The 18,444-nt window shown below is 37.4% G+C and overlaps 1 protein-coding gene, 1 long non-coding RNA gene and 4 other non-coding genes across 6 annotated transcripts in view; 3 read left to right on the forward strand and 3 right to left on the reverse strand.

Moving 5' to 3' along the window:
* The window catches only part of LOC130222162 (gastrula zinc finger protein XlCGF7.1-like), a 257,981-nt gene that overhangs the window by 211,985 nt on the left and 27,552 nt on the right, over positions 1–18,444 (reverse strand). The window lies entirely within an intron of this gene.
* On the reverse strand, positions 401–473 carry trnam-cau (transfer RNA methionine (anticodon CAU)). The gene has a single exon. It is a non-coding gene; the product is annotated as a tRNA-Met (tRNA).
* Positions 567–649, forward strand: trnal-cag (transfer RNA leucine (anticodon CAG)). Its single transcript has one exon. It is a non-coding gene; the product is annotated as a tRNA-Leu (tRNA).
* Positions 1,266–1,338, reverse strand: trnam-cau (transfer RNA methionine (anticodon CAU)). Its single transcript has one exon. It is a non-coding gene; the product is annotated as a tRNA-Met (tRNA).
* On the forward strand, positions 1,433–1,515 carry trnal-aag (transfer RNA leucine (anticodon AAG)). The gene has a single exon. It is a non-coding gene; the product is annotated as a tRNA-Leu (tRNA).
* Positions 11,951–15,097, forward strand: LOC130222273 (uncharacterized). The gene is made up of 7 exons (XR_008836405.1): positions 11,951–12,016; positions 12,688–12,798; positions 13,320–13,503; positions 13,695–13,824; positions 14,328–14,449; positions 14,604–14,805; positions 15,016–15,097. It is a non-coding gene; the product is annotated as an uncharacterized LOC130222273 (long non-coding RNA).

Consider the following 18,444-nt stretch of genomic DNA (forward strand, 5'->3'; position numbering starts at 1 on the left):
CGAAAAAGCACGTGTTCAAAACAATGGACGTGGGCTTTAAAGCAAGTGCACTGAAACGAGATCAAAATAATTGTCTTGGTATGCCATGTAGTGTAATGTTCTGAGATGCCGTTTATTTTTAATTCAATGGGATTCGCAGGGCTTTTCGGCTAATCCTCTTACAACGTCAAGTCATGACATTTGACGGATCCAGGTCAAACGTCAAGCGATAACGTGACAGGAATGGGAGCATCTTGCCATCATGGCTTCAGACTCAGGAGATGTTCTTGGAACGTCACGCCGCATGCCCTTCAGAGGAGCTGTAGCTTTTTTTGCCCCCGGGCAGCATAAACGGCATGGAAGGTAATAAAGTACGCCGCCCGGTCACCTAAGTGCTCCCGTGTGCCAAAAGGTACGACCTTGCCCTGTGTGAGGCTCGAACTCACGACCTTCAGATTATGAGACTGACGCGCTGCCTACTGTCCCAACAAGGCGAACTGTTGGAGCTGGGCAAGCTGTGAAACACCAGCTTCCATGTCATGGTGCTGCGATGTGCCTCCTAGGAGACAGCTCGGCTAAGTGTGCATGTCAGGATGGCCGAGTGGTCTAAGGTCCTGTGTTCAGGTCGCAGTCTCCCCTGGAGGCGTGGGTTCGAATCCCACTTCTGACAAACCCAATCTTTGGCTGTGCGTCCAGGCTCAAGTATTTAACTCTCTGGCACCATGTCCGAGTGATACAGTAACACTGACAAAGCGCCGCATCAATCTCTTTGCGTCACAGTTTACGAAGCGTAGCAGTGGCCCAGGCAACCTTAATGGGCACTGTAGACTGCAAGTTTTGAGGCATTTGCGCAACATCAAGGCATTGTCTACAGCAAGTCTGAAAAGCATGTGAACAAAACAATGGACGTGGGCTTAAATGCAAGTGCATCGAAAGGGGATCAAAAGAATTGCCTTGGAATGCCATGTAGTGGAATGTCCTGAGATGCGGTTTATTTTTAAGGCAATGGGATTCGCAGGGCTTTTCGGCTAATCCTCTTACAACGTCAAGTCATGACATTTGACGGATCCACGTCAAACGTCAAGCGATAACGTGACAGGAATGGGAGCATCTTGCCATCATGGCTTCAGACTCAGGAGATGGTTCTTCTTCTTGGAATGTCATGCCACATGCCCTCCAGAGGAGCTGTAGCCTTTTTTGCCCCCGGGAAGCATAAACGGCACGGAAGGTAATAAAGTACGCCGCCCGGTCACCTAAGTGCTCCCGTGTGCCAAAAGATACGACCTTGCCGCTTGTGAGGTTCGAACTCACAACCTTCAGATTATGAGACTGACGCGCTGCCTACTGCGCCAAAGAGGCAAACTGCTGGAGCTGGGCAAGCTGTGAAACACCAGCTTCCATGTCATGGTGCTGTGATGTGGCTCCTAGGAGACAGCTCCGGCTAATTGTGCATGTCAGGATGGCCGAGCGGTCTAAGGCGCTGCGTTAAGGTCGCAGTCTCCCCTGGAGGCGTGGGTTAGAATCCCACTTCTGACAAACCTAATCTTTGGCTGTGCATTCAGGCTCAAGTAATTAACTCTCTGGCGCCATGTCCGAGTGATACAGTAACACTGACAAAGCGCCGCATCAATCACTTTGCGTCACAGTTTACGAAGCGTAGCAGTCGCCCTGGCAACCTTAATGGGCACTGTAGACTGCAAGTTTTGAGGCATTTGCGCAACATCAAGGCATTGTCTACAGCAACTCGGAAAAGCATGTGAACAAAACAATAGACGTAGGCTTTAATGCAAGTGCATCGAAAGGGGATCAAAAGAATTGCCGTGTAATGTCTTGAGATGCCGTTTATTTTTAAGGCAATGGGATTCGCAGGGCTTTTTGGCTAATCCTCTTACAACGTCAAGTCATGATATTTGACGGATCCAGGTCAAACGTCAAGCGATAACGTGACAGGAATGGGAGCATATTGCCATCATGGCTTCAGACTCAGGAGTTCTTTTTTTTTTATGATTATTTATTTATTGCAGAACCAAGCTAGCATACATAGCTAGCAACAACTTTATACAAGCCAGGGTTTGCATTAAATAAAAATACATAAAGAAATTACAAATAATAATAATAGTAAAATAAAGACAGTAAAATAATAACTGAATAACAATACACACACAAAAAAAGAAAAGCTCTGGGGTGAGAATTAACTAGTTATTATATAAGAAATTTTCTCAATAAAATTGGACCATGCTTTGATTGTATGGGGTTTAGCTCTGTTAATTCTTGCAGTGGAACGTTCTAACAGTGCAATATTTTTTAATTCAATAAGCCACATTTTATCCGCTGGGAATGAGGGTTCATGCCATATTTTAAATATAACTTTCTTGGCTGCAGTTAGTGCAGTATGAAATATCCTGCGTTGGGAAGTGTTTAGGTTTAGATCATAATCATCATTCAATAAACAGATATTAGGGTATTTGGGAATGAACATTTCACACAATTCTGAAATAGTTTGAAATACCTTATCCCAAAATGTACTGATAAGTGGACATTCAAAAAACATATGCATATATGTCCCCACGGAGTTTGAATTACACAATGTACAAAAAGGGGTAGGTAACCGTTTCATGCGGTGTAGCACATATGGAGTTGCATAAGCCTTGTGGATCAGTTTATAGTGTATGAGTTGATGGGCAGGATTCTTAGACATCACCTGGATACTTTCCCATATCCAGTCCCAGTTCAGTTGGTAAGAGGACAGTTCCTTTTCCCATATTGTGATGATGGGGAGTGCAACAGAGTCATAGTTAAGCAGTTTGTTGTAAATGCATGAGATTGCTCCACGTGACTGAGAGAAATTCACACAGTCCTGCAATGGATGATTGTCCAAATTACAGTTCCATGGAACTCCATAAGCACGCATTGCACTTCTCAGCCTTAAATACAGAAAGTAGGAATGTCCAGGGAGATTGTAACCTTCTTTCAAATCCTGGAAAGACCTCAAGCCCTGGTTGTCGAAGATATCGCCCAACACAGAAATACCTTGATCTGACCACAGCTTAAATATAAAGGGCTTTCCCCCAGATTGTAAATGATAATTGTTCCAAATCGGAGATTCTTTTGTAAATTTGTTGGCGCATCGAGTGAATTTGCAAACATCATACCATAATTTAAGGGAGTCAACCACTATTCTATTATCAATTTTTTTTAACTTTCTTAGGTAATCCCGTAAATAACAAATCTTGTAGTTGGTGTGGATGCACAGCAGATGCTTCAATGTTACGCCAAGCAATATCAGAATCTACTTCCAACCAAGTCTTAAGACTACGCAGTCGACAAGCCCAGAAATATAGTTGAATGTTAGGAAATGCCAACCCCCCTTTAGCAGGTGTTTTCTGTAATGTTTTAAGTTTAATTCGAGGACGTTTGTTGTTCCAAATAAATTTAGTTATAATGGAGTTTATTTCTTTAAAAAACATCTTATGTGGAGAAAGAGGAATCATGGTAAACAAAAATAAAAGTCTAGGTAGAACATTCATTTTGATAATCGCAATCCTACCTTGCAGAGAGAGTAATAGTGCGCCCCATCTCTCTAGGTCCCGTCTGATATTGTTGAATAAGGAACTTTAGTTTTGTTTGACCATCGCCTGAAGTAAAGGAAGAATCTGAATTCCTAAATATGTAAATGCGTTATTAACTGGAATTGAAGCAGGCACTGACGTGATATCACTTCTCCCCGACAGTGGCATTAGTACAGATTTCTCCCAGTTAATCTTATACCCACTCACTTTTCTAAAATCATTAAATATTTTAAGACATTGAATAATAGAGGTAGAAGTATCTGACATATATAGTAGAATATCATCAGCGAACAGAGAGATGTGGTGTTTAGAATTATCTATAATGATAGGGGCGATTACATGATCCTGACGAATTGCCTGGGCCAAAGGCTCTAACGAAAGGGCAAACAACAAAGGTGACAATGGGCAGCCCTGTCTTGTGCCTCTGCCCAGCAGAAAGGCACTTGAGCAGCTCAACCCTGTTGACACCCGTGCAGCTGAATTACGATACAGAGTTTGTACCATATGTATAAAATATGGACCAAAGCCCAGACACTTCAAAACTGACCAGAGATATGTCCATTCGACCCGGTCAAAGGCTTTCTCTGCATCTAGCGAGAGAATAGCACTTTGATCATCAGTAAGTTTTGGCTTGTCTATGATATTTAAAAGTCGTCTGACATTATCCATCGCAGAACGACCTTTAAGAAAGCCTGTCTGGTCATGGGAAATTATAGAACCGGCAATTTGATCTGAACGGCGGGCTAGAACTTTTGCGTAAACCTTAGTGTCTGTACAGATTAGTGAAATCGGCCTGTAACTAGAGCAGCTAAAGGGGTCCTTCCCTTTTTTTTAAATCAGGGAGAAAAGGGCAGTATTCTGATCTCTGTGAAAACAACCTGTATCTATTGCAAAATTTAAGGAATTTAGAAGGAGTGGTCCTAGCAAGTCCCATATCACCAAATACAACTCTGGGGGTAGACCATCTAGGCCCGGGGCCTTTCCTTTATTCATTGACTCTAGAGCTTCTTTTACTTCACTTAATGTAATTGGAGAGTCTAAAAATTTCTGTTGCTCGTCACTTAGGCAAGGGAGATTTAGTTTTTATATAAATTCAATTGTTTGTTGATCCCCTACCCCCACCTCGGAACTGTAAAGATGCTCATAGAAGTTCTTGAATGTAGCATTCACCTTGTCCGGAGCAGTATGCAGGGTGCCCATACTATCCTTAATGGCTGTTATTGATGACATTGCCTCATTATGTTTCAGCCTTAAAGCTAATAATTTAGTGGGTCGTTCTGCATTAAAATAATAATTTTGTTTGGTGCGATGAATCAAAAATTTTGCCTTTCTTAATAAAATTGCCTTGCAATCAGATTTTAAATTTCCTAAAATCCTGCTCTTCTGTTCTGAAAAAGTTTCCTTTAAGTCTCTCTCTATTATTTCAATTTATTTTTCTAAATGATTTAATTCTTTAGTTTTAGATCTATGTTCATAGGAGGCAAATGATATACAGTTCCCTCTCAGAAAACATTTGGTTGTTTCCCATAAAATCTGCGGATTAACTGCTGAACTGGAGTTTTCTGAAATAAACATGGTCAGATTATCTCGTAACTGTTTAATAAAATCATCTTTCAGTAGCAGAGTTGTGTTAAAGCGGCACCTTTTTGTCCTTTGAAATCCTGTAGGGGGTGACAAATTACAAATTACTGCCGAATGGTCTGAAATGAGCATAGGGAGAATACCTATGTTATTTACACTCTGAATTAAATATTTTGATATAAGAATATAATATATTCTTGTAAATGTCTTGTGTCGGGAAGAATAAAAGGTATAGTCTCTACAATTTTCATTCTGCATCCTCCAGATATCACACAAGTCGTTATCCAAAATAAGCTCGTTCAATGCCCGGGAAGCCTGGTCACTGTGTACCGCGGACGGTGCGGAGAGAGACTTATCAATAGAGGGATTGACAACTGCATTAGCATCCATACCCACCACCAGATTGTAGTCACCAAAGCTAAAAAGGAGCTTGGTAAGCGAGGGAAAAAAATCTGCGTCAAATTTATTTGGGGCATAGACTGAAACAAAAGCTATTTTTAAACTATTCCACGATCCTAAAACATATGTGATCCACCGATGATCATCACTCCCTGATTTCTCTAATATAAATGGGAATCTTCTATTTTGAAGTATTAGCACTCCTCTTGAAGCGCTAGTGTAAGGTGAAGCGGCTATAATTTTAAAATGTCTATTTAGACAACGAGTAACATCTGAGGCCCTGAAGTGGGATTCTTGTATGAGAGCTATATCGGCTCTCTTACGATGTAAATAATCCAGGCATTTTGTTCTCTTTACCGGTGAATTCAAGCCATTGACATTCCACGATATCACGTTGATATCATTCATAACAGAGCGCATAGATTAAACACTTAACAGATAAAGTGATCATTTTAAACCCATAAATAGCACACATGTAATCAAGAATGTCACCCCAGAGAACCATCAAATTGAATATATAATAATAAAGAGCAAACCCTATTAACAACAACGAAATGAATGAATTAAATAAAAACAAAATAAACAAAATATAAATGGCAGCCTGTAGAGAGAGAATACAGTCTCTCTTACCTGCCTGGAAAATAAACAAATTCAAGGCCATGCGCTCGAGCTGCGCGGCTAAACCCAGGAACCTGTGTCCCGCTTAATCAAATGTCCATATCAGTGATACAACGTAAATTCCTACTTGAAATATGTAGTAAGCACCCTTTATATGAGGCAAAATTTAGTCAGTGGATCGCGCCGTCAGGTTTTCTCCCATCGGATTTAGCATTTAGCGATGAGACGAACTTCTCCAGATCTGTGGGTGTTTTGAAGAGAATTTGCTCACGGCCGTTTAACACTTTAACCACTGCTGGGTATAACAAGAAGGACTCAATGCCCAACTGTTGGAGACGTTTCCTTTTTTCTGACATGACTTTCCTTTTTTGAGACGTGCCCTTGCTGTAATCGGGGAAGAACCATAGTTTGGTTCCTTCGTAATTTAGAGATGAAGAATTTCTGGCTTCCTTCAGAATCGCTTGCCTGTCATTGTACCGGAGAAGTTTGAAAATCAAAGTGCGCGTTTTCTTTCTGGAGGAATCTTCGTTCGCGTACAGGCGGTGTGCGCGTTCAATCTCGATCACCTTCCCTTGCAAGGCCGGCAGCCACTTAGGAATCTGGGTCTTTAGGAACTGAATTGCATTGCTGCTTTCTGCGCCTTCAGGTAAGCCCACCAATCTTAGATTATTTTGTCTGGCCTTATCTTCGTAAAGCCAGAGCTTCTCCTGTAGCTCCTCCACACGCGACGTGCTGGCAATTGAATCCTTTTTAATATCGCACACTATAGTTTGCATATAATCCAGTCTGTCGCTGACCGCTTTGACATCATTTTCCAGGGAGTTAAGACGTGTAGAAATCTTTGAAATTTCCTCCCGAACGATCGCAGACATACTTAGCTTTATAGCGCTCAGTTGTTTTTCGAGCATCTCGGCAATGGCGTCTCGCAAAGGCGTTCGTCATCTTTAGGTCGTTTTTTGGAGGGCGAGTGCAGCAATTCTCGTTTGGATGCCATCTCTGACGCCTCTTAACAAAAACAAATACTTAAAACCTCAGTTTAAATCTCAGTAGGAATATTTATAAAGGAAAAGGACATCTGAAGCAGAGCGCGTTTCACTAAGCAGCCATCACCATCCGTTGCGCATGCGCATCCCCAAACACAAGCATTTTCAAGGATTTCAAGTAAATGTACATGCCCTGATTATAGGTACAATCTTACTTCAGTCTCGGTATTCAGCACAGTTTCACTGATGATCCATACTCGGCCCAAAACCCAGGACAGAGCGGCTCAGTGAATGTGGTCTGGACTGAGTGGATGAGGCTCATTGTGTCTCTATAGATCTTGTAGAAAACTAGAGTTCCTGCATTGTGATCCACAAACACTGCTATTTTACGGCTAATCGAGTCTACAGGGAGATGAGTCTCTATATTATTGTGTCTGAATGAGAAACTAGAGGGATAGCAGATCAAACTCCAGGACTGAGCATTACATCCTAACCCACACTCTCTGTCTCCCTTCCTCTTGATGCTCTTATATGACACTGATATATCCATACGGTCTCCTCCACTGCAGTCAATCTCCCAGTAACAGCGTCCACACACACTCTCTCTGCACAAAACATGAGCCAAATCATCAAATCTGTCTGGATGGTCAGGATATGACTGTTTCTCTCTCACACGTGTCAGCTTTCTGTTCTCCTCAGACAGAAGGAGTTCAGTGTGTGCTGTGTTTGGATCCAGTGTGAAAAAACAGGCATCTGAACACAAGAAGAGATTTATTACACAACAACACTCAGAAAGTGTGTATGCATGTGCATGTGTTAGAGAGATATAGATAGAGAGAGAGAGAGAGAGAGAGAGAGAATTTGTGAAGGTGTAGGGATGTAGCCCAGGGTGTAGCCCAGATTTTTGGCCCTATGAAAAGACCCTATGTATGGCGGCCCTTTCCAATGATACAATGATATTTAGCACTTCTTTAAATAATTTTACTCTTTTTACTTAAATCACTGATGTAAAATCAGCCAACAGTATTCTGACAAGAGTCTCTCGCATATTCATAGTAGCTCCCTTATGCTTGCAAATGAAACATAAATGTTCCAGAAATGGAGGCGTCTGACTTGAATAACTTACACCAATCGCACCCACCTTCTCACATATGGAACACACATTCCTTGTGCCCCTCCGGGAAAATACTTTGCCCAAGTTGGCAGTATTGCCAACGTAGCAACTTTCTTGATATATTTAGTGACTTTTCAGACCCCCTTAGCGACAAAAGGTTTAAAAAGCGACTAGCAACAAATCTAGCAACTTCTTTGTGTTACTGGAGATTTTTATAGACCCATTTGTCCACACTGTACCATCCCTACCCTTCTCAACGAGCTGCGGGTGATGCTGTCGGCCCCTTCCCCGCCTCAGAGCACTGACAGGTGGCCCATTCCTCGTACAGCAACCTCTCCCACCTGCAGCCTGACAGCAGATCACCCCTCTGCGTACCAACAGCAAATGATTTAGCACCGGCAGTGTGAAGGTATTTCCCTTGTACAGTCAAACCGATCTGCTTCACCGTTTATTCTTTTCTTGTTCACAATTCCAGATATTTTAAGTGAGAATTTTGTAACTTGTTTTTTTATTATGTCTGAGATATTACTGCAAATTCACTACACATCTATAATGATTTACTGTATTCAAACAGCAATAAATTTAGTCAAATTGACATGCTTACATAAAGTGTAGTGTAAATATTAATTCCCCTTTATTAACCATAGGCTGTTAAACAAACAGAAACGGTAGAATGTGATGAAGTCAGTAATATGCAAATTGACGTATGACGTAATCTAGCAACTTTTAGCGACTTTTAGGGCAGAGCTTAGTGCCTTTTCATTGAAAATGGTTGGCAACAGTGCAAGTTGGATTGTCTGCTACTTTTGATATGAGGAGGCAGCACTGTGGTTATAGGAATGTATTCATAAAATTCCCTGGACGCACTCATCAGTCTGGAGGGTACAATGGATCAACAAAAGCATGCATCTGTTTTGGATTGCTTTTATTCACCACGAGGCCATCTTCCAGCAGGACAATTTGACATGTCACACAGCTCGCAGTGTACTGGGTTTGATGACCACCAGGATAAGTTTACTTTGGCTTTCAATGACAGCCCATAGTTTACAACTTGCTCAAGAATAAAAGTGGCTGAAATTGCAATCATCTAGGAATGTAATTTTCGAGCTGCACAATACTGAATAATTAAAAGGATCACTTTAATCCGATCTCCTTTTTCAAATCCGGGTTACCAGACCTGCTACAAGTCAGCTTCAAAGGTGGGCATGTTAAACTGGACCAATGCCAACGCGCCCTCACTCGCCGCCCACCGCCTGGCCAACTACCCCGAGCAGTCATTGTAGAGTTTCACAACTTTCAGGATAAAGTTCGGATCATGCAAGCGGCGAGACAAGCGCGCGCCCTGTCCTACAACGGTGCTTCTATTATGATATTCGAGGACTTTTCTGCGGCGGTGATGAGGAAAAGGCAGGAATTCTACCATGTTAAACAACAGCTTAAAGAGAAGGGAATTGTCTTTGCCATGTTGTATCCAGCAGTTCTCAGGGTCAAGGTGAACGGTCAGGAGAGGTCTTTCAAGGACCCAAAGGAGGTCACTGCATTTCTGGCGTCTGCCCCTCTACAGAGCGGCTCCCCTGTCCGCACTTCTACTGACTGAGCATCCTTTCCCCATCCCGGTATGGTTTTAGAGGGCTTAGCTGTTGAGATCGGACATTCCGTTTAAGGTCTACATTTTAGTATAACAACTTATCATCGAAAATTTATTGTTGTTTCTTTAATACTGACAGATTCATATATGATTACTTTTTCATTGCCATTTACGTCGCAATATTTGACTGAGCTGTGGTCCGGAAGTTCTTCTGTTACCTAAAGGTAGCTAATTGAAGCCTTAGAAAGGTTTTTTTTTTTTTTTTGCTTGTTCTGTGTGCCGGTCCTGCACCTTCTCTATAACTACAGGGAATCTAGCTGACGCCCAAAATGGGCGTAACAGACCAAAGTCTGACTCCTTTTCATTTTGTTAATAGCTCTTTTTTGTTCCACGCTTTTGATGTACATAGTTTCTACTTGATTCTTTTAAAATTGTGCAAAGAACGATTTTACCTCTGCATTTTTTCTTGTTCTTTCTCTTTTTTTTAGTTTTTTTTTCTGCGTTTTCTCTCATTTTGTGGCTTCTTCTTGTATTTTATTTTTTGACACATATTGTCTACTGACTCAACGTTAAAAATTTGTAGTTGGAATATGAGAGGGATACACAATCCTATTAAGAGAAAGAAAATTCTTAGCTTTCTAAAGAAAGAACAGGTCCATATAGCCCTATTACAAGAAACCCATTTATCGCCTGCGGTGCACGCTACCTGCAAAGAACTTGAACTATTCCTGTGTCAGGCCATTCTGGTGCACAGTGCTCTGAAGCATCAACCAGACAGTAAACATCCAAAGGGTGAGTGTGCTGGATGTGAGGAGTCCAAGGTAAATTTGCCAGTCCTTTTGCTCACATAAGTACAGTTATCGAAGATGAAAAGATTAGAATTATCTAATGATTAATTTCATTGCAAACCATGTATTTTTTCACCACGGAGTCCCATATAGATTCCAAAGGCAGATGTGAGTAGATTTCCAGGTTTTCCCAGGTGAAAAGGAAGTGCTCTTAAATATATTACAAATGTACTTGAAATGTAGAAAGTATGTTTAAAGCACAATTAGCACAAATAACATACTTGCTTAAAGTGCAATCCAAATGTGTTGGTTTGCATTTTAATGTATTTATTTTAAAGTATACTAGAAGTACATTGGTAAAATATATGTCTAATTGCACTTTTAAAAAATATGCTAGAACTCAAGCATACTATTTATGCATTTTAATGTATTTACAGAAAACACACAAATTTTATTCTTTCTTAAAGTATGTTTTATGTGTACTTTGTATAAGCACATTGGGAAACACTACCAATTTGAGTGTGTTTCTAGTATATGCATGTTATTTTGAATTGTTTTAGACATAATGAAACCTATTTTAAATACTGCAAACGAGCATGTGTTTTAGCCTGTATTTTCAAAATATATATGGAATTTTTAAAAATATATTTTGTGAAGTATAACAGTTCACTCAAACCATGAACATACCTATTTTTCAAAATGAAGATATATTTAAGTAAAATATAGAAATTTACCACTTATGTAAATATAAAAAAATCGACTTTATAAATTCACATAAGTTACATAAAACATAAGGTACACCTATTACAAAAAAATAACTGATACAAATTTCACTTACATACTGTACCAGCTGTCATAAACATATGTCATACATCCAAAATGAAAAGCTCAATGGCTAAAATAAAAAATAAAATGTTACCCCACAAAGGGTTGTAGATTTGCAAATCACTAGTTTAAGCAATTTGTATAAATTATTTCAGTCTCTTTTGATATTATTTGCCAGAGGTATGATATGACACCATTTCTCTGTAAGGTCTACCTGAATGTTACGTTTAATTCAGTTTGACCAATCAGAGCGCAGCTTTTCAAATCGAAACATAATTTTCCAATCCCATGCATACATAGAAACATACTGTAAGCTTATTGAGCGCGGGCAACAAGTTAATAATATTTGCCGATTAACAAGTCACGTCTTTCCGCAATTTGACTCAGAACTTGTGAATTGTAGACAGCACCGATATAATAATACGAGGAGAACGGCGACTGGAAAACCAGGTCAGATCGCGTGAACAACACTGTAGAGGGTTAACGTTAACGTTACATCGAGATATGTTTGCAGAGTCGAAGCAGGAATGGGGAGCAAAAGAAACTATCAGCGAAAATACTGCTTCTTGGTGGTAAGTTTATTCTTGCTAACTATTAGCATAACTAACTTATGTTGTTCACTTTGGCTTTAGAAAATATTTTCAACGTGAAAAGTACATATGTGTTTTCCGTTCAGCCTAGTTAAATGATGGTTACCCAGTAAGGAACAGCTTTTTCCAACGTATTTGCAGACTGACTAACGTTAGTGGTTATTACAGTGTGCTGACCTTGTAACGTGCTTGTGATCCAATCTAATATATAAATAATGAATAGCTCACTTCAAACTAATTCTGAACAAGCATTAATATAGACAGCTGTTTTACTGGATGTACAATATTAAATAATATAAGCCTGATTAATGGAATTGTATTTTCTCTGTTATGCAAATTAATTGAATGCATTCTTACTAGTGTATATTACTATATCAACTCCTAACTTCTCTTAACCATTAACTTCTATTGTTTGGACAAATTATAGTATAAATATAGAAAATATATGTCCTTTTGTGCTTATAATAATGATTAAATATACAGTATACGGTGTGTAAGGTTAATTGATAACAGAATCCTTATGTTATTGTGTAATACCCTTTTAGTAATTACTTTTTAATTGTTAGTAATACCCATTTTATGTTGGTTTATGTTCATACTGTTTAATCTGATAATTGTACTGCTTTTTTTGATTAATTTATGTCTAATTGCAGATGTGTACAAAGATTTAATTGTGAAAAGAGATGCTTTCAAGAAAGAAGAAAACATCTGGATGACCAGTAAAGGAACAGCAAGAAAATAAAAAAAAGTCTGAAGCTGTTAAGGTATGTGATGATCTTGCTAATCCAGATTGTTGTTCTGCAGTGGTGGAAAGAGTACTGAAAAACATACTGTGCAAGAAAAAAAATGTGCAAATGTAAAAGTAAAAGTACTCATATAGTACGATCATCTTTATCATAAATCTAAACAGTTCTTGCATCATTGCATGTCGTGATTTTGCTTCTACTTGGACAATTTTGATGATTCACACTGTAAATGTTTGTTGCAGTTATAAAGCATCTGACTGAGGTTGGTCCATCTGATTAGATTTGAATATGTGCGATTTGATAGGACAGGAATCACAGGACTGATTACTGTATTATTTCAGCCAATTACTATAGACAAGAGAAGTAGTAACTGCAGGTAAAAGGTTGCAGGTGTCAGATGTAAAAGTACAGATAAATAAAAAAAATCATTCAAAGTACAGTTTTTAAGAAGAACTACTTAACTGCAGTAATTTAAGTATTTGTAATAGTCACTTAACACCACACTGAAATTTTAAATGTTTATTATGTAAATGTTTTAGGTTGCAAGTACTTCTCAAAGTTCAGCTATATTTGCAATGGGGAAACAAGTTAAAAGAGACCTCAAGAAGCTACAAAGAAGAAAAAACAGTTCCTGTAACCTCTACTCCATTGTCTGATGATTCAGATAATACTGAGATTGACTTGTTTAAAAACACAGAGTTGAGAAGATCAAGGAAGAGAAATGTAAGTAATGTTTTAGTACTAAGTAATTTCAAAGGCGCTCAAAAAGTTTGGGAATGTTTGTAGTCTTGTGAAGAACTTGTAAATAAATATCTACTTGTTAAATGTGACTGTTTTATAATACAACAGTAACACTGAAATAAAGTGGTATGGCAGAGCCTCTTCTAACCTTGTATCTGTTTTAACAAATACAGGCGGCATTGGATAGTGACAACAAACAAGAAGATGATGGAGACAATGAATTGGAGAACAGCTTTTTGCAGAGACAATCTCCCCAGAAAACTTCTGTTGAGCTTGATGACGATGTAGTCAAAGCTTTGAAAGGTAACTGTAGATTAAAAGTAATTGTGGATCTGTAATGACAGCTATTTTACAGTAGCATGGATTTTTTATTTAAGGTTTATTAATCATGTTTTGCACATGACCAAAATGCATTTGTTTTAAATTTTTATATTCAGCTTTTTCCTCTTTTAATTATCTTGTAAAATGCTTCTGCTAACAACTTGCACATTTCACAAGATAAGTTTTATTTTAGAACAAGAAAATATACACTATTTAAGTTTTTAAATTACAGCAATGCTTCATTAAAAATAAAAATTTAAACCTAAAAATGGAGACTACAGGGCAGCACTGTAGCTCTGTGGTTAACACTGTCACCTCACAGCAAGAAGATAACTAGTTTGAGTCCCAGCTAGATCAGTTGGGCCATAAGTTGGCCGTAGTGTATGAAAATGAGAGTGTGTGTGAATGCAAGAGTGTATGGGTGTTTCCCAGTACTGGGTTGCACCCAGAATTAATCATTTAATTGTGATTTTAAAATTTTGTAGACCTTCCTGGAATTGTAAATTCTCTCAAAGATGTATTGGAGGGCATGAGAAGAAACTCATCTTACAGCTCAAGTTCAAGCCTGAGTTCCAGTGAATTGTGTTCTTCTGCATCATCAGAAAGGGTAAGACAAAATCTTATGACAAGATTTTTTTTTTTTTTTTTTGCTGCTTTTTTGTTGCATTATGACTTAAATTTAAGACAGTAACATAGTTATCACTTGTAATGTTGTATAAATAATTTTTCTAGTACTTTTGCTTGTTTTTCATTCAATCTAGATGGTGCTTGCTGATTCGGATATTACAGTGTCAAAGAGGATGTATGAGAGACTGAATAAATCAAGAGTTTCACTTTTCACCCAAGAACTGGCCACATTCATCTTTGGTAAAGAAACTCTTGCAAGATGTACTCTTACAGGAAAATCTGGCAATGAAACCTGTAAGGACCAGTTGGACCCTCACAAGGTCAATGTGCTCATAGGTATGTTTTAATCTTGTACATGATCATCTTTTTAAATGTTTTATTTATTTATTTTATTTTTTATCAGCGTTAAGGGGAACTGAATAAGCTAAATAATAGTATTTATTAAAAATAGCATTTAGTAACTTTTTTACATTATTTGACAGTGTATGGGATTTTTATATTATAAAATTGCTTTTATATCTAAACAGTACTTTTCTCTTTCCACAGACACCGTAAAAAAACAAACAAACAAACACCACAGGGTCTCAGGTGCGATCTGTCATCTGCAGTAAATGCAACAAGGCTTACTCGATAAAAAAATAAAATTCCCTCCACTGTAAGGATACAGTGAAGTATCAGGTCTATGTTTGGTTTGATTTTTGGCACACTTGTGTTTCCTTGTTTGCATTTTACTTCACACTGTTGTACAATGGTAAGTGTCAATTGAAAAAGTTGAATGTTGAAAAGTTTTCAAGCATTCATAAACCGTGAAGTTATTTGTGTTTGTATTGTTCTTTTACAGCATATTTTTAAATAAAATTAAAATACATTCTACTGAATGATTTTGTTAATTGTTGTTGAAATAAAGTAGGTCATGTAGTACTCTGCAAATGTATAGTAAATGTAGTAATAACATTAATGTGAAGCCTAAAATATTTTTCTACTGGACATAAAATATACTTTAACTGAGCTTAAACAATACTTTAACTAGTTTTAAAATGCACTTCAGGTGTGCTTAAATCATACTTCATCGGCACTTAAAGTACACTTCAACTGGGATTATACTATACTTTAATTGGTTTTAAAATGCACTGCAGCTGGACTAAAAATACACTTAATCTGAACTTAAAATATACTCTAACTGTGTTTCAAGTGTGTAATTTAAATGTACTTTAAAAAAAAATACATTTTTAAAAGTACACTTTAATTGTACTTAAAGTATGTCCATTTTAACACAACTAAGTATGTTACAGCATATTTCAAGTAGCTTAAAGTTAATCTTAAGTATATATAAAATAACAATTAATATACTTGAAGTTGTTCCAAAATAACACATTTAATATCTATTTAGTATAGTACAATTAAAATATAATAATTACATCCAAAAAAGTACAACTTAAGTACACTTTCTTTTCACCTGGGTCATTATACAATAACTTGCCTAATTACCCTAACCTGCCTAGTTAACCTAATTAACCTAGTTAAGTCTTTAAATTTCACTTTAAGCTGTATAGAAGTGTCTTAAATATCTAGTATATTATGTGCTGTCATAATGGCAAAGATAAAATAAATCAGTTATTAGAAACAACTTTTTAAAACTATCATGTTTCGAACTGTTGAAAAAAATCATCATGTGGACCACAATCCTCAGCTTTTGCTATTATGATTAAGTTGTCCTCCTTTGAATTTTAGCTGAATTTAGCACTGAATTGGAAAAATTCTGAGCCATCTTTTTTTTTATTGTCTAAAAGTTAAATGTATTGTAATCACTCTTTGTATCATGTCCTTTGGAAGCCTGGCCACGGCCCTTAGATGCACATTTGCTTTACACATAACCTGCAGCATTTATGACCTCATTAACCATTTTTTGTAGTCCTCAAAGTTACTTCATTGTAGTCTTTGCTAACTTAAAGCCAATGTTTCTCTTGCCTTTAATGTTTGAGCACATTAGATACATATTGTTTATAAATTTGCATATATATTTCATACATGTCATGTTTATTTTATATAAACATATGTATTTTGTACAATAAAATACACTTTGTTGTACAACACTGAAAACCTTTATTGAACATTAACAATTACAAAAAAATCTAATCTACTATTAACATGCATTTTGTCCTTGATTAACAGCCTATTTCACAAAAATTCACAAATAACTAAAACTTGTAATCAAAACTATATACACCTTCAGCTTTAAGTTAAAATACGTAGATTTCAGTTGAATACAGAGAAAATTATTTAACTGAAATCTAAGTATTCTAACAGTTTCACTTTTTAGACTTTGGAGTTTTTTTCTTTGACTCCTTAGCCTCCATTACAACATCTGAGAAATCACATTGGTGTGCCTTTTTGCCACCTTGCTCACCGACATGTGTATTCAAATGAGCTACTTCCTCTAACTGACCCTCAGAAAACATTTCCTCAAGATACAATTCTGAGGAACAGTCGCCCATGTCTTGACTCATTCCAGCCACGTTTTCTTCTTGGTCAGCTAAGGCATTTGTGCTACTGACAAATGACACATCAATGACCCTCTGGCCATGAAATTTCACCCGTACAGCTCTTGACCCATCTCCCAGCAGCATTGCAACAAGTGCATCTGGGTCAGAGGTGCCCTTGTTAGGGATGTTCAAGCATTTCCGCATCAGAAAATCATCTATGACAAAATTACTCATTTTGCCACTCATTTCCTCAATTGTAATAATTCCTCGTAATGCTGCAACAATTCTTGATGTGTGACAACAGGCGTCACACTGCTGGCACCTGGTCACTGAAGTTTCCAAATTAACTTTTGGTAATCCATGTCTTTTTGGGCAAAAATATTCCATCTTCACCTCAGCAGTGACGATGATGCCCTCCTTCCATTCAAAGTTGTCTCTAATTTCTGCAACTGCCGTTAAATCGTCAGCACAAACTGTAATTGTAGTTTGTGCTGTGCTTGACAAACCCTACAGCCACCGAATTTTCGCACTGACACATTTGTAAGCGAGTAACACTTTTCAATATTCAGCAATTCCCCACCCCAAACAGTCAGGGACATGCTGTATGTTGAATCGGCAACTTCATACGATCTGGTCACCATTTTTTGCCTACTGCGGGTGTATGTGTCTCTCACTTCATTCAATTGCAGGACTTTTATTTTGATGTTGACCTAAAACGGAAAAACACAACATACTTTTGTTACACAAAACAAATTCATACAGCAACAACATAACCTTACACTAATATCACATTTTAATCATACAATTAATAATGACACTACTTACAAATGCAGCAATACATATAATGAAAATAGTGTTGATATTAAAAATTTAATTATTAATAAAATCTATTTAAAACTTTAAAATTGATTCAGTACTTTATAATTGCAACAATACAAAATAAATAAAATCACAATTTAGACGCATATACTAAACTGTAACATTAAGCACAGCATTGTTATCTACTAATTCAAAACACTATGTTTACATCAATATCAGCTTCAGTTACTTTTTGAATGTTCCTTTCATATTTCCATTTTACATGTAATAGCACATAGATCAATTAATGGCATTATATCACAATTCAGCACTAGTTTCCTCTGATGTTTTATGCAACAGTTAATGCTCATTATGGCACCATTTGTGATATTGTGCATTTCATTTTTAATTTTGCAACAAATTAAAATATATATCATGGTTGGTGTATCGCGATATTTTGATTCACTTTGTAATATCGTTACACACCTGTTAAATATACCATCTATATACGTCCCTAAAACCAGACATATGAACAAATTTAAGCTTTGCTTTAATACACCATATATAAATATGCATTAATAAATAATACTGATATAATAACAACAACATTATACAGATGCAGTCATAAATAAACTAAAAAAAGCCCCACCAACATTAAAGCAGGGACGCACTACTTTATGTACAAAATAATAAT

The sequence above is a fragment of the Danio aesculapii genome, chromosome 4 (assembly GCF_903798145.1).
Source record: "Danio aesculapii chromosome 4, fDanAes4.1, whole genome shotgun sequence".
NCBI classification, from domain to species: domain Eukaryota; kingdom Metazoa; phylum Chordata; class Actinopteri; order Cypriniformes; family Danionidae; genus Danio; species Danio aesculapii.